We start from the raw sequence: 15,326 nt of genomic DNA, 5'->3' as shown, positions 1-15,326 counted from the left end.
TGCAGCCAAGTCTGCCCATATCTTTTATCCCATAGTGGTCTTATGTCAAAAGTAAGAAAAAGAATATACAATGTAACTGGCATTTCCAGAAGACAATCTGGGGAGAATTAAAAAAGAATATTCTCTATTCCTTTCAAAAAGAGACCTTAGCCTTACAGCCCCTTGGAGGACGTCCTCAATACCATAAGATTTAACTACTTTTCCTTTCTGCAGGCTGGCTCAGGAATTCTGGGAGTTGAAGTCCACGAGTCATAAAAGAGCCAAGGTTGCCCACCCTTGACTTAAACTCTCTTAAAATTGTATGTATATATGCTGAACACAGTTACTCTAACTCAGCTCTATTTAGTAATTTCAGTTGTAGGAATGAACAATAGCAGCTTTGTTTATGCAGACTTATCAAAGACGTGGTGTTTTCTTCAATTTAAGAATATTCAAATCATGCCTCATAATCCCCCCTTCAAATTTGGCTTCCTCTGTTTGATAATTATGTGTATCATAATTTTTGTTTCATTATCAGAGTTTGTGGTTGTTGTTTTGCTTGAACAAGAGAGAAAAGAAAAAGAATTTAAAGAGAGAGAAAGAGGGGGAAAAAACACTGCCCAGAGTCTGGTAGAGTTGGGCAGCTGTAACAAATTTAAATAAATAAAAACAGTGAAACAATTTATTCTATCTACATTGAAGAAATAATTCAGCCTGAACTTCTAAAAAGCTGGAAGTGGCCACATTTTTGATAATTATCAAACAGAGGAAGCCAATTTTGAAGGCGGGGATTGTTTTCTCTTTAGGTTTTGCCAATCCTAGCTTATTTATTTGATTTATTAAATTTATGTCCTGCCCATCTCACCACAAGACAACTCTGTTTAGGCCTTTGGAGCAGCATGTAATTTAAATTAGTAGGAGATGAGGATAGTCTGATCACGGTTAATGCTAATTTAAATTTTAATAGCTGATAAATTTATTTATCAGAATATCCTCACAATATACTTAGAGCCTCTGTGTAGATATTCACTGTGCAGTGAGCCAGGTTGATATAGTGGTTAAAGTGCTAGCCTAGAAACCAGGAGACTTCCTGCCTTAGCCATGAAAGCCAGCTGGGTGACCTTGGGTCAGTCATTCTTCTTCAGCCCATTCTTCTTCACCTCACAGAGTTGTTGTTATGGGGAAAACAGGAGGAAGAATTATTAGGTATGTTTGCCACCTTGAATTATTTGTAAGGTAATAAAGATGGGATAAAAATATAATCAATCAATCAATCCCCCCCCCCATTTCTTCTACAAATATGTGTTCTACCTGAGTTCAAGATTCGAAAATCCTTATCTTGGAAATCATCACCATCACAGTCAGCCACAACATTGTTTTGCAGCTGCAGAAAACTCCCTACTCAGTTACGTTATATACCTGGTGACATTTTGCAAAGAGTTTCTGTTTTTCCCTTTGGTCGAAAGAGAACATGTTTTCATATACAGAACAAAAACAACAGGCAAAAGCAAAACAGAGATTGTGTCAGTGTTGCACTGGAAAAGCCCTGATTTTTAACAAGCCGGTTGATGACTTTGTGGCATAGGTCAAGCAGAAAAACCTCTTGGAATCAGAAAGAGGGATTTTCCTTCTTAATAACCCTTACCTGAAACAGAAACGGAATGGAAATCTGCAATCAATGGATTGCCCAGCTATAGCTGGAGGGCTCTCTTGGGGGCTGTATCAAATGAATGTGGGAAGGGAAGTTGGTGGCTTGAGAGGAGTTGCATGTCAGAGTAGAACAAAGGAAGGTAAGGAGATAAGATAAGATAAGATAAGATAAGATAAGATAAGATAAGATAAGATAAGATAAGATAAGATAAGATAAGATAAGATAAGATAGGATAGGATAGGATAGGATAGGATAGGATAGGATAGGATAGGATAGGATAGGATAGGATAGGATAGGATAGGATAGGATAGGATAGGATAGGATAGGATAGGATAGGATAGGATAGGATAGGATAGGATAAGGAGATAAAGGACAGAAGTAAAGTGTGGCCTTAGTAAGACCACACCTGGAATACTGCATCCAGTTTTGATCACCACATTATAAAAAAAAGATGTTGAGACTTTGGAAAAAGTGCAGAGAAGAGCAAGAAAGATGATTAGGGGCCTGGAGAAACATGACAAATGATTGTAGGAATTGGGTATGGCTAATCTAGTGAAAAGAAGGACCAGGGAAGATAGCAGTCTTCCAATATTTGAAGGGCTGCCACAAATTAAAAGGGATCAAACTATTTCCCAAAGCACCCAAAGGCCAGACAAGGAATAACGGATGGAAACTGATCAAGGAGATATTCAACCTAGAACTAAGCAGAAAATTCTTGACAGTGAGAACAACCAACCAGTGGAACAGCTTGCCTCCAAAAATTGTGGGTGATCCATCTTTAAGAAGAGACTGGACAGCCATTTTTCTGGAATAGTATAGGGTCTCCTGCTTGAGCAGGGGTTAGATTAAGATGTCCAAGATCCCTTCCAACTCTGATATTCTATGTTCTAAAGACATGAGGTAAACAACATAATAACAGCTCTGATGCATGGAAGCACAAAGCCAACCACATATGTTTACAGTAATGGAATGAGTAACAATAATCCAGAGGGAAAAAATGAAACCATTATAGAAAACATACCTGTGGCATTTCAAATTCAATTAACTCCGATGCTTCCCAAATGATTTTGAATATCTTTTTCATTCACATTCTATTGTGTTTTTTTCACTGATTAAGTTTTAAATCTATGTGTATGCTTTTATATATTAAAAGTATGCTTCTAGTAATCAAATCAATATGTTTTGAATCTAATTTCATGTTATTAAAATCTCTTTTTTGGTACAGGAACTAATAATATGTGACTCAATTCAGCCAAAATTAAACACATTTCTGTTCCTTTGATTTCAGAGAGAAAGATAAGAGCAGATTATACTTTATGTTCCTTTAATGATATTGTATTAGGTCTATAATGTTGCTTATGTCTGAATTGCATTTGATGTGTGTTTCTTTTTCTGTGTTTCGGCTTGATGCTGGAAGGTGACATGGGTTGATTAGCTTTGTGTTATCAGTGTCAAACAGTGACATGTAACTCTGTTGAACTAATGCAGCTAAATATAGCCTAAGTTTAGAAATGAATTCTCCTTCTCTTCTGGCCTTGTTGTGTGTTTTTTTTTAAAGCAGACTATATTAAAAGATAGTGCTGATCTGTTCAATTTATATAGCCACCCAATCAACTTGAGATTCAGGTCCACGTACAAGATGAAAAACAGCAAATATTAATCAAAAGATATTAAAATCTAACAAAACACAGTGCACCGGAAGCAACTTCAAACAGCCCAGAAGAACACAAAACAATTAAGATGGGCATAAAACTTCTCAACATAATGTTTGGAGGAAAAGAACAGATCTTCAGGGGCCTTCAAAAAACAAGGATGTCAGGGCTATCCACATCTCTGGGAGAATCTTATTCCATAGGGCAGGCATGATAACAGAGAAAATATACCTCCTAGGTTCTACTAGATCAAGGGTAGGAAACCTTGGCTCTTTTATGACATAGCTGGCTCAGGAATTCTGGGAGTTGAAGTCCACGAGTCATAAAAAAGCCAAGGTTGCCTACCTCTGTACTAGATGATGCCACTTAAGTGACAGGACCTGGAACAAGCCCTGTGCCTGTCAGATCTTATTGGGTGGCAGATGTAATTAAAGACTACTGTTCACAAGTAACCAGGCCCTGTGTCATGAAATGTTTTACAGATAACAACCAACATAAACTATACCTGGAATCTGACCAGTAACCAGTACAGTTTATAAAGCAGTAAAGCTATTGAAGTGGTTCCATAACTACCAATATTGCTTTACACTGCATTAATCCAGATGAGAGGTGACCAAGACATGAGCAATCGTAAGTTGGGCCTTCTGATCCAGAAATTCACACACAGAATGGATTTATATAAGGACTCATTGAGGCATGGTGGTCACCTGTTTTTCAAGCAGGATCTACAAAATCAGGAGAATTGTCTAATTGTGTCCCAGGTCTTTCTGGGTTGGTGTAATGTCATGCATAACCAAAATTGGGAACTCTTCAGAAGACGTCAAAATCCAGAGCCATTCAGTCTTGCTAAGATTGAATCTAAGATTGTTCAGCCCCCATCCAAATCCCTACAATCTTTAAACATTGAGATGTTATCATAATGGCTAGCCAAAGGTTGTGATATATAACTGTATATGATATTTCATGCTGACAAATTACCTCATCGGAAACCTCATTTAGATGTTAAGGAGAGGTAAGCAAAGAATCAGGTCCTAAAGGCACTACACAAAACAAAGGCTGAAGAGTAAACCTGTCTCTTCCTTTCAACATTGACTGAAATCAATCTTAGAGGAAGGAGGAGTATCATCAAAACATCATGCCTTCCATTCCCAACCCACTGAACTGATCTAGAAGGAATACCATGATTCATGATATTGAGTCCCGATAAGAAATCAAGGAGAGCAGAGATGATTTCACCACCCTTGTCTGGTCCTGACATAGGTCAATGACAAGGATGATCAGTGTCATTGTGGCACTCTGTCATGCTTAAAACAAGACTGAAAGAAATTCGGATGATATCTTTCTTCCAGATCCCGCTGAAGCTATAGCCCAGCCAACTTCTCAGTAACTCCCTCCCAAAAGGGAAGTTTGCAGAGTTGACATGAGGGCCAGAAATGACTTCTTCAAGAGGAGTTCCACCTTAAACACAGGTAGAAACACCCCATCTCTCTAGGATAAATTCACCACTGCTTGGTCCACCCACAAATCACCACCTGAGTAGCCTTCTCCTGTTGCTTGTAACCAAATATGTTGGGCAGGCTGTATCACAGGAAGAAAGGAGTAGTAAGAATCAGCCTGTGTCAACAGGTTTCTAGTATGATAAGATCAAGCAGGCATGGGCATTAGGAACGAGAAGATATCTAAATTGCAAAAGTGCCAACTTCTCTATTGCTATGATTGGCAGAAAGATGATGATCATAGCAACACTAAAGTTAGGACTTTGTTTAAAGGAGCAACTCCTAGACTAGGGGTAGGCAACCTTGGCTCTTTTATGACTTGTGGACTTCAACTCCCAGAATTCCTGAGTCAGCATGGCTGGTTCAGGAATTTTGGGTATTGAAGTCCACAAGTCGTAAAAGAGCCAAGGTTCCCTACCCTTGTCGTAGACCAAACCCTGATGGGGATCCAATCCAGAGAAGCAAAATAATTAAGCCAAAGATGGACAAAGGCAACAGAGGATTTTGAAAGCACTAAAAACTTTTGAGAATTTAAAATATGGTGTTTCTATTTGCCTGGCAGAGGAAATCACTGTTTAGCTCCTGGAACACGTATTTTTCTCCCTCAACTGCACACCCAGCGCTTCCTTTCCTGTTCATCTAAAATTGCTTCTGTCTTTCACAGGCATGAAAAGTATACAGCAGGTTGGCTATCTGATTTCTGTCTGCTTCTATGTTTAGTCTAAATATTTTATATTTGCAGCTTTTCTCTTTATTGCCTATTTCTTCCAAATTGTATGCTCATCATGCAAATCTTGCAAAACCCTTTTAAATATAGTAAGAAAAATACTACTGTATATACATCCTTTGTTTCTCACTACCTAAAACTATAGTAGGTTACTTACAAGAGTGTGAACATAACTGATTTCTGAATAAACTATAAAACCTTTCCAGCCCTAATATTCTTCCTCCAACTGGAATAAATGAGGGCCAACAGTCTTTGGCTTTGTCTTGAATTCTTGCTGTCCTCTTTTATTACTTGGCCAAACTTCTGAAGTTCTCCAGCAATGTCACAAAATAAAATATGATTTCAAGTGTTGGAAATCGACTCATTGGATGCACACAGACAAAGATGTGGGCTCACGCTGATGCAGAACAAAGACTGTAAGAGTGAAAGATGACACATTTGATTGCATTTAGGGTGACTTAAGACAAGACAATACTTAGGCTTTCCACAGGCCTGTTGGTCTGTAGTCCCAGAATCCCTTGCCTGTTCCATCACTAAAACTTTGCCCTAAGATAACTAGAATAGGCTGAAGTCTCACTTTTATTTGAAGATCCCAGGAACTAACAATTCCTTTTAACTGAATGTGTCAAGAAGATGCAGTGAGTGATCATTGTTCTGTAATTATTCCTTGATGTGAAGCTGAAGCTTTGAGGACAGATTTATTATAGCTGGGATGGTGTAGACCAATATATCGTATTACATTTTCCTTGAGGATAGACTTGAAATTGTATTGGCAAGTAAAACTTAGTGATATATATCCCCTATGACTTTCTGGCCCAGTTCCCTGTTCTCAATTAGAAAATCTTATTAATCCTTAACATTTATAGCCTGTTGTAACAGTAAATTATTCTTTCAAAAAATTCTAAAATAGACATTTTTTCACATCATATCCCCCATGCTTGATGACCATGGGAATGTGATAGACACAGTGTACCTTGACTTCAATACATTGAACAAAGCCTCCCACAAAATATTGGTTGGACTATGCTATTATTACACATCAATAGCTTTACATGTGAGAAGACATGATAAAAGCCTTCAAACATCCAAAGAACTCATCATCATCATTCCAGCCATTGTCTATCCACTGCAGGATGAAGGCCTCTTCCACAGGTTTCCAACCAATAAGGTCCTGAGCTTTCTTTTGCCAACTGGGCTCACAAAACTCATTGACCCATCTTGTTTTAGGTCTCATTTGTGGACACTTTTTATCAAGTGGGATCCATTCTATGACTGCCTTGGTCCGTCTGCCATCTGTTCTTCTTGCTGTGTGATCAGCCCATCTCCATTTCAATTCTTTTACTCTTTCGACAGCATCATATATTTTTGTTTGTTCTCTAATCCATGTGCAGATCTTTCTATCTTGCCTTGTGATGCCAAGCATGTATGTTTCCATGGCTCTTCATGCCACTCATAGCTTTTGTATCGATTGTGAGGTTAGTGTCCATGTTTTGCTGGTATATGTTAGAATAGGTAGCACACACTGATTGAAAACTTTTTTTCTTCAGGCACAGGGCAAGGTTCTTCTTAAAAATTATGCTTAACTTGCCCAATGCCTGCTAACCACATTTAACATACCAAATAATCTGAAGATTTATCTTGTAAAAATCTGAATGGCTAGCCATTCAACAGGGCTACTGCGGCAGTGGATTCCTGCTCTATGCAGTGTTAGATTAGATCAATGGTTCTCAATCCTAGTAGCTTGAAGAATACATGGACTTCAACTCCCAGAATTCCCCAGCTAGCAATGCTCCTAGGATTCTAGGAGTTGAAGTCCATACATCTTTAAGTTGCCACGGTTGAGAAAAATTGGATTAGATGATTCCCAAGATCTCTGCCAACCCCAACACTCAATGATTTTATAATACATTTTGGGTAAAATCCATGACTACCACAAAATTCACATCAAACCTTGCCCTCCCAATGAGAAAAATGATGTGCAATTATAAGCAAGTGTTTTCAGCTCTCCACGGGAACAACATATTATAAATCTACAAATGTGTTTATTTTGAGCCTACCTTCCACACAACAAGCTCATCTCTTCTTGTCAAGAAAGAGTCCACTGTTATGTATTTTCAGCAATATATTTTATTTTTCCTAATTTATTTGAATGAAAATAAGTGAGCTTCCCTCTAACATTTAAAGCTGCTCTATTTAAAATGCTAAAATAAAATCATTTAGAGTGATTAAAGCAGACTAATAATTTAAAAAAATCATTCTAAATTCATAAAAGGTAAGGAAGATATGGCAATCAAAGTGCAATCATTCACTGTCCATAAGCAAAATGCCAGGGAGTACTGGGAAATATTAATTTCCTATTTAACTAATTAAATACAATCTATGTATTTGATTTTTTTTAATTGTAATCAAATCTTTTGAAAAGTTTCACTCTCAACATTAAAACATCCATAGAATAATAAGCCTAATAAGGTAGGACCCAACTGGATTTTGTGTGATAGGGAGCTACCATAGGATCATCTACAGCAGAGGTGAGGAACTATGGCCCTTTTGTGATTTGTGGACTTCAATTCCCATGGTGGCTCAGGAATTCTGGGAGTTGAAGTCCAGAAATCATAAACCACGGTTTTCCAGTGGTTCTCCTCCTATCTCCTGGGACGCTCGCAGTCGGTGTTGGCAGGGGGGCAGAGGTCGACCCCTAGGACTCTCACTTGTGGAGTTCCTCAGGGGTCGGTCCTCTTGCCTCTCCTGTTCAACATCTATATGAAACCGCTGGGTGAGATCATTCGTGGTTTTGGAGTTGGGTATCATCAATATGCTGATGATACCCAACTTTTTATTTCGACCCCAAACCACCCCAGTGATGCCCTTGCTGTGATGTCCCGTTGCCTGGAGGCGGTTCGGGTCTGGATGGGGAGAAACAGACTTCAACTCAACCCTGACAAGACTGAGTGGCTGTACATTCCGGCTTCCCGGGACACCTGGGACGTTCCACCTCTTTCTATGGGGGGTGAGCTTTTACCCCCTGTGGATAGGGCTCGCAACTTGGGAGTCCTCCTAGATTCACGACTCACTCTGGAGGATCACATAGTGGCCGTGACTAGGGGGGCTTTCGCCCAGGTTCGCCTGGTGCGCCAGTTGCGACCCTATCTGGACCGGGAGGCCTTATGTACGGTCACTCATGCGCTCGTGACCTCTCGCCTAGACTACTGTAACGCTCTCTACATGGGACTTCCCTTGAAGACTACTTGGAGGCTCCAACTGGTACAGAATGCGGCCGCGAGAGTTGTCTTGGGAGTTTCCTGGTACTCCCATGTTACACCTTTGCTCCGTGAGCTGCATTGGTTGCCAGTTGTCTTCCGGGTAAGGTTCAAGGTTTTGGTTATGATCTTTAAGTCCCTACATGGCATGGGTCCGCGATACCTCGAGGACCACCTGCTGCCGGCGTCGACTCCCCTCCGCCCTGTGCGCGCCCACAGAGAGGGCCTCCTCAGGGTGCCTCCTGTCAAGGAATGTCGACTGGTGGCCCCCAGGGGGAGGGCCTTCTCTGTGGGTGCTCCGGTGTTATGGAACCAACTGCCGGTAGAGCTCCGGATGGCATCAGACCTCCGATCCTTCCGTCGCGGGTTGAAGACCCATTTATTTGAACTAGCGGGTCTGGCCTGATGGGGGTACATGGTTTTTTTTTTATATAGGCTTGTTTTATTATTGGTTTTAACTTGGGCATTGATTTAATTGTTTTTAATGTTTGTATTGTTATTTATATTTATGCCCTGTGAACCGCCCTGAGTCCCCTTGGGAGAAGGGCGGTATAAATATCTCAATAAATTAAAAAAATTAATTAAATTAAATTAATAAAGGGGCCATAGTTCCCCATCTCTGATCTACAGAAAAACATTTGTGGGCCTCCATCCTCCTCATCACCCAGAAATGAGAGACTGCTGATAGATTTCTTGGGAGTTTGAGAGGAAATCATTTCAGAGGTATCTTTCTAGGTCTAAAGCTCAAAAACAGCGCTTATAAGTGCACATGGAAACTAATGGTGCTCAGAGCACAGATACAATGAGCTCATATTGGCAAGTGCAAATAACTGGACCATTGTATTCTAGATTAATCGATGCTTCTATGTCATCTTCTAGGGCAGACATGTCAAACACAGGCCCGGGGGCCGGATCCGGCCCGCGAAGTGGTTTCATGTGGCCCACGAAGCCATCCTGGAAACAGTGAGGGAACGGCCCCCACTGCCTTGGCCCTGGCCCAGAGACCCTCCTTCTGCCAGAGACCCTCAGATCTGTCTCACTCCTGCCCAGGCCCCCATAGGCACCCTTGATGCGTAAGTCATACGCACTCTAGCCACACCCACCCAGTAGGCCACGCCCACCCTGGCCATACCCACCCGGCCCCTTGAGGGCAACTGCAATGCTGATGTGGCCCTCAATGAAATTGAGTTTGACACCCCTGTTCTAGGGCAACCCATTCAGAATGATTTACAGTGATTGACCTAAGTGGTGATGTGTCACTTTGTGAGTTCCTCTTGTCCCAGGTAAGGCCACAAGTGATACACCAGTTGAAGTTAGGCAAAGTCATCTTTTGCTACAGTCCAGCAGTAGACATGAATTCAGGAGGACCTCAAATCATGAACCAGATCCTTCAGGTTTCAAGAAACACAGCCGTCTATATCAGGGACCCATGATAAATTTTGTTGAAGTTCAATTTAGTTTTATATCCAGTCCTCTGTATTTTATCCAGTGCTATCTTCTCTATACTGTAGCATTGGTTTCTTAATCTGGTTCATGCACTACGTCTTTAATGAACTATCCATTTTCTCACATATATTGCAACATTTATTTTATTATTTTTATTGGGGTTTTTAGTATGTATTAATTGTATTTTTTAATTGGGCATGTATTTAATTACTTTTTATCTTTTGTAATTTCTGTGTTTTATTCTTGCCCTGTACACCGCCCTGAGTCCTTCGGGAGAAGGGCGGTATAAAAATATTAATAAATATTAATATTAATAAATTAAATTAACATTCTGGCAACACCAATACAAAGGGGGATTGTTTTACCTGGGATGAGGTTTTTTTTTTTACTTCTTTCTCTTTTTTGTATATAAGAGCACAATCTTCAATTTATTTATTCAATCATTTATTTATTTATTAAATTTATACGTTGCCTATCTTGTTGTCCAAGGCGACTCTGGGTGGTTCGTTTAACAACCTTTTCCTGGCCTGCAGAGAGTTCTAACTGATGGACACTCTTTGCTGAGCCTCTTTTAGTTATTCAGTTTTGGGAAGATGAACAGAAATCTGTGAAGCTGTTTAGACCGATCCAGAAATGCACTATGTATGCATTTGCTGATGCATAATGGAATAGTGTCTTGATATAAGAGGCACACAATCCATTTTAATATGAAGAGCCCATATGCACACCCGTGATGGTGATTGTGGCGGCCATGGAGATGGCACACTTCAAGTCTTCAAAGAGTCTCACTCATATTACCTTGAATATATTTGTAACAATTGCCATTATTCTCTCTCTGCTACTGAGATGGAAATGAGCAGAATTCCATCCTTAGTTTTGCTAGAGCAATGTTGACAATGTCATTACTGAGTTCATATCCAACTATACTTAAGGGAGGTTTTTTTAAAAATAATAATAGTAATAGTAATACATTTAGATTACTTCATTAATTGGATAGACCGAACTTAAGATTTGAAATGTTCAAATATTGGAGAAAGAACAGTCTGAAAGATCTATTAGGACACTTCTGGGAAACTACAAGCCTGCTATATCTTGAGGCTCTCCAAATGAATTTGGATTATCTTTTCTAGCTAGTCTGGAACTGAAGTAAAGCATCTCTAAAGGGCATCTCCTGGGGAAGCCAGTGGAAACCAGAGTTGGTTATAAGATGGGCAGCTATATAAATGTTACAAACAAACTCCTGAAATGTTTCAGTCTAAAGGTCATGTAAATGGTAAATTATAAAGCAGTTGTTGTTTTCCCTTTTGACGTTGACTAGTCTCCATTTGTAATTTATAGCATCCTCATAGCATTGTTGAAGAAATACAGAAAATCTTGCCATTACTGTTATTTTAATAGAATAACAATTGACTTAGTCTAGAAAACAGGGTTAGCTACTAGCAGCAAAATGGTCACGTTCTAGCCAAGAGTCATTTACTCAAGAAACCAGGTTAAACCAAACATGGTATGTGAACCCAGTGTGCCTTCGAATCCCTACACATTCAAACTTGTTTAGGATGTTTAATTCAAATTCCTTTTTTTTCCCCTGCCAAGTTCGGCTTTAGCTGCACTTTATCAAGCTGCAACCATATGGTTCTCTCCATTCTGAAGAGAGCAGGGATAAATTCATTCTCTTCATTTAAAAAGAAAAAGTGTTTAGCAAAGATTTTATCAATGGGATAAAAAGAGATTGAGTTAGGAGAAGATAAAAAGGACTGGACTTCCCACTGGTACACAACTTCACAACTCCACTTCTTGATCATTGAGAAGGACTCTAATCTCTTATACCATCAGACTAGACCTTAATACTGGACATTTTTCTTATTAAGGTCTTGTTTTAGCATTTCAACCTTTGTAATTTTGTGTGTGTGTGTGTGTGTGTGATTGGGACAGTGTTAATGAACCTTCCTTTGGACTATTTTAAATGGGAAGCAGACTAGGTGATGCCACCTGCTGCAGAGCCGGCCTTCTCTATTGCCCTCAACTATTAAAGATTGCCTAGCACTGCTTTGAGTCCAAAGTGCACACACCTATTAAGCTAAACTTAGCTTTAATTCACTTATTGAAATGTCACAGCAGTCACAGAAGGGTTGGGAGCTATTTGTATACCATTGTGGGAGTCTTTGCTGAGGTTCTGGCTAATGCATCACATTGCGTCTGATCATAGTTGGAATAAAATTGGCAGATGAATGGGTGTTGATGCATATGCCTCATTGGAATCTAATTTCAAACCATTGGGGGAAAAAGAATTTTGCAGTTTGGGGTGATTTTTTTCCCTTTCATTGCTATGGTTGTTTTAAATCTTTCAACAATGAGAATCATAGTTTCTTGCCTAATTATGATCTGATAGAGTTTGCACACATCAGGAAAAATAGCTGCTCGTGGAGCTGATCAGAGATTTAAAGAGGGAAGAGAATTTGCTGCTGATTGGCAGTTTGGGCCTTGTGACTCTTCATCAAAGTCAGTTGTTCATTTCGTTGTCAATGTGCCCCAGTGCTCTTTATCAAATGTTGATGGATGGGCCTAAGCAAACTCTCCTCAGTGACAAAACACGCCCTGACCTTTAAAAGCAAGTCACGTCTATATCCTATTGAATTAAAAAACATTTCTCTATGCATAGCAGTCACACAACTTTAGGAATACAGGCACTCCTCAACCTACGACCACAGCTGAGCCCAACATTTACATCGCTAAGCGAGACACTTGTTAAGTGAGTTTTGTCCCATTTAAGGCCTTTCTTGCCACATTTGTTAACTGAATCACCACAGTTGTTAATTTAGTAACACGGTTGCTAAGTGAATCAGGCTTCCCCATTGACTTTGCTTGTCAGAAGATCGCAAAGGGTGATCACATGACTCCAGGACACTGCAACCGTCATAAATATAAGTCAGTTGCCAAGGATCTGAATTTTGATCACATTGACAATGGGGGTGCTGCAATTGTCATAAGTGTGAAAAACGACCATAAGTCACTTTGTTCAGTGCCATAGTCATTAAATGCATTGTTGTAAGTCAAGGACCACCTGTATCTGATAAATGCTTTTCCACACTGTGGTAGGAGAATTATAACATTAAACATGTTATTCCCTAAATTATCCCAAATCAACAGATAACTCTAATAAGATTCTTCCCCTTTCTCCTGATGCTACTCAGTTGGAAGATTACCTTGTCTCTGTCAACTGCACATGGCCTAAGAGACTGAATCCTTTTCTATCCACTCTTTTAAAAAGCTTTTCATCATCAAGTGTCCCAACTGGAAGGCTTTTTAAAAATTTAGGCTGTGTATACTAATTTATATGTTTGATTTCCCATTTACTTTTCCTTAAGTAAACTGATTTAGCCATTAATAATTTAAATGAAGAACAATATGGGACTGGTTTGATTAGCACTGAGGATTTTAAATTTCATTGCGTGTGTGTTGTTTTTTTCTTGTTGTTTGCCTTTCCTTCTTTTTTCTTTTTCTCCTTTTGGAACTGTAATTGAAATTCTAAAAAATACTGCAGAAACAAGTAAGCATTAAAATTAATTACAGTTAATAATAAAGCAACTGCAAATGAAAATAGGCATTTCTTAAACTATGAGTGACAAGCAGCTGAGCCAATCCGCTACTTGTTGGGCACACTGCCAATCAGGTCATTGGGAGGCTACAGGCCTGCCCCTTTGTAACTCCAGGTGCAAATCCAGAAACAAAGCATTTTGTTCATTCTCCTGTCTGCTGCTTATACTTGGATGGATTCTTTCCTTTAGAAAGTGTTATGGTTTCCGCAGCTTGAACTAGACACCCACACCCGCACAGTTTATAACAAAGTAAGGAGGGCAAGGAGAAGAAGATGTAATTGCAGCCAAGGAAATATCCTTGCCAGATAAGATCAAGTGCAAATAGGCAGAGTCTTTTTGGGGGGGGGGACTTCCCCAAATCCTTTCTAAGGGTTTCCCTCATTTTGCAGTGTTTTTGTTATCAGTTGGGTAACTCTAATGAGATGGAAGTGTTCTATTTCTTCAGGGAAAGAAAACAAGCTTAAATGAACTGCCAAAGTATTGAGGCTGAATGTACTCTAAATTCTGTTTTATGCTGAGGGAAGTCAGTAGCCTTCATCCTTTGCACTGAGCAACAGGGCTCCTCAAATGTTGTTGAGTTCAAATTCCCAGCAGCATGAGCCAATATGATAGTTTTCCTTATCACCGATGCTACTGGGTTGGAAGCACCACAGACTCTCCATCTGATACTCATTTTATGGCTGATCAGCCAGAAAAGGTCATTCTCCTCCTTCCTTTTTGCCTCTTCTTTTTTTAATCATAATTGGATTATTACAATGTGCTGTACATGGGGCTGCCCTTGAAGACCATCCAGAAGCTCCAGCTGGTTCAAAATGCAGTGGTGGGAGTAGTAACCGGCACCTCTTGGTATGCCCATGACAAACCACTGCTGTGCAAGCTGCATTGGCTGCCACTTGGCTTCTGAGTGCAATTCAAGGTGCTGGTTGTTGTTATTTATAACCCTCTGTAGGGTCTGGATATCTGACAGACTGCTTATCTCCAATTGTTTCTGCTCACCAAGTATGTTCCAGCAGAGTTGGTGTGCTCCATTAAATATTGAAATCTTGTGGGGTCTAGGAAGCGTGCTTTCTCTGTTGAGGCCCCCACTCTCAAGAACAGAATCCTCCCCCATCTATAAGGACAGCACCATCCTTCTGGAGATAACAGGAAGCTTTGAAAATGTCTCTTTGGTCCCAGAGATTCAAGTTTGTTATTTAACGGTCCTTTTTTAATTTTGTGCATCTTGTTATTCAAGCATGCTAGTCCATGGTGTTCTTTGACTTAATATTTTCAATTATTTTTAATTCCTGCTTTAGTTTTTGTGGACCCATCCAGGATCCAGTGGAATTGGGCATCCAATAAATTTAAATAAACAAATAATAACAAGCTTTACAAAAAGAGATGGGGGGAAAAACACTGCAAAACATACAAAACCAAGGAAAGAAACTACATGAAAAATGATAAAGGAGAGAAAAGGGCAAACTATCGATATATGTCAAATATTAATCAAATGTCAAACAGATTTCTGAACTTTCCCTGGAGG

This window comes from Vipera ursinii, assembly GCF_947247035.1.
Source record: "Vipera ursinii genome assembly, chromosome: 2".
Lineage (NCBI taxonomy): Eukaryota > Metazoa > Chordata > Lepidosauria > Squamata > Viperidae > Vipera > Vipera ursinii.
The sequence above is the reverse complement of the archived record's forward strand: the minus strand, read 5'-3'. Positions refer to the sequence as shown.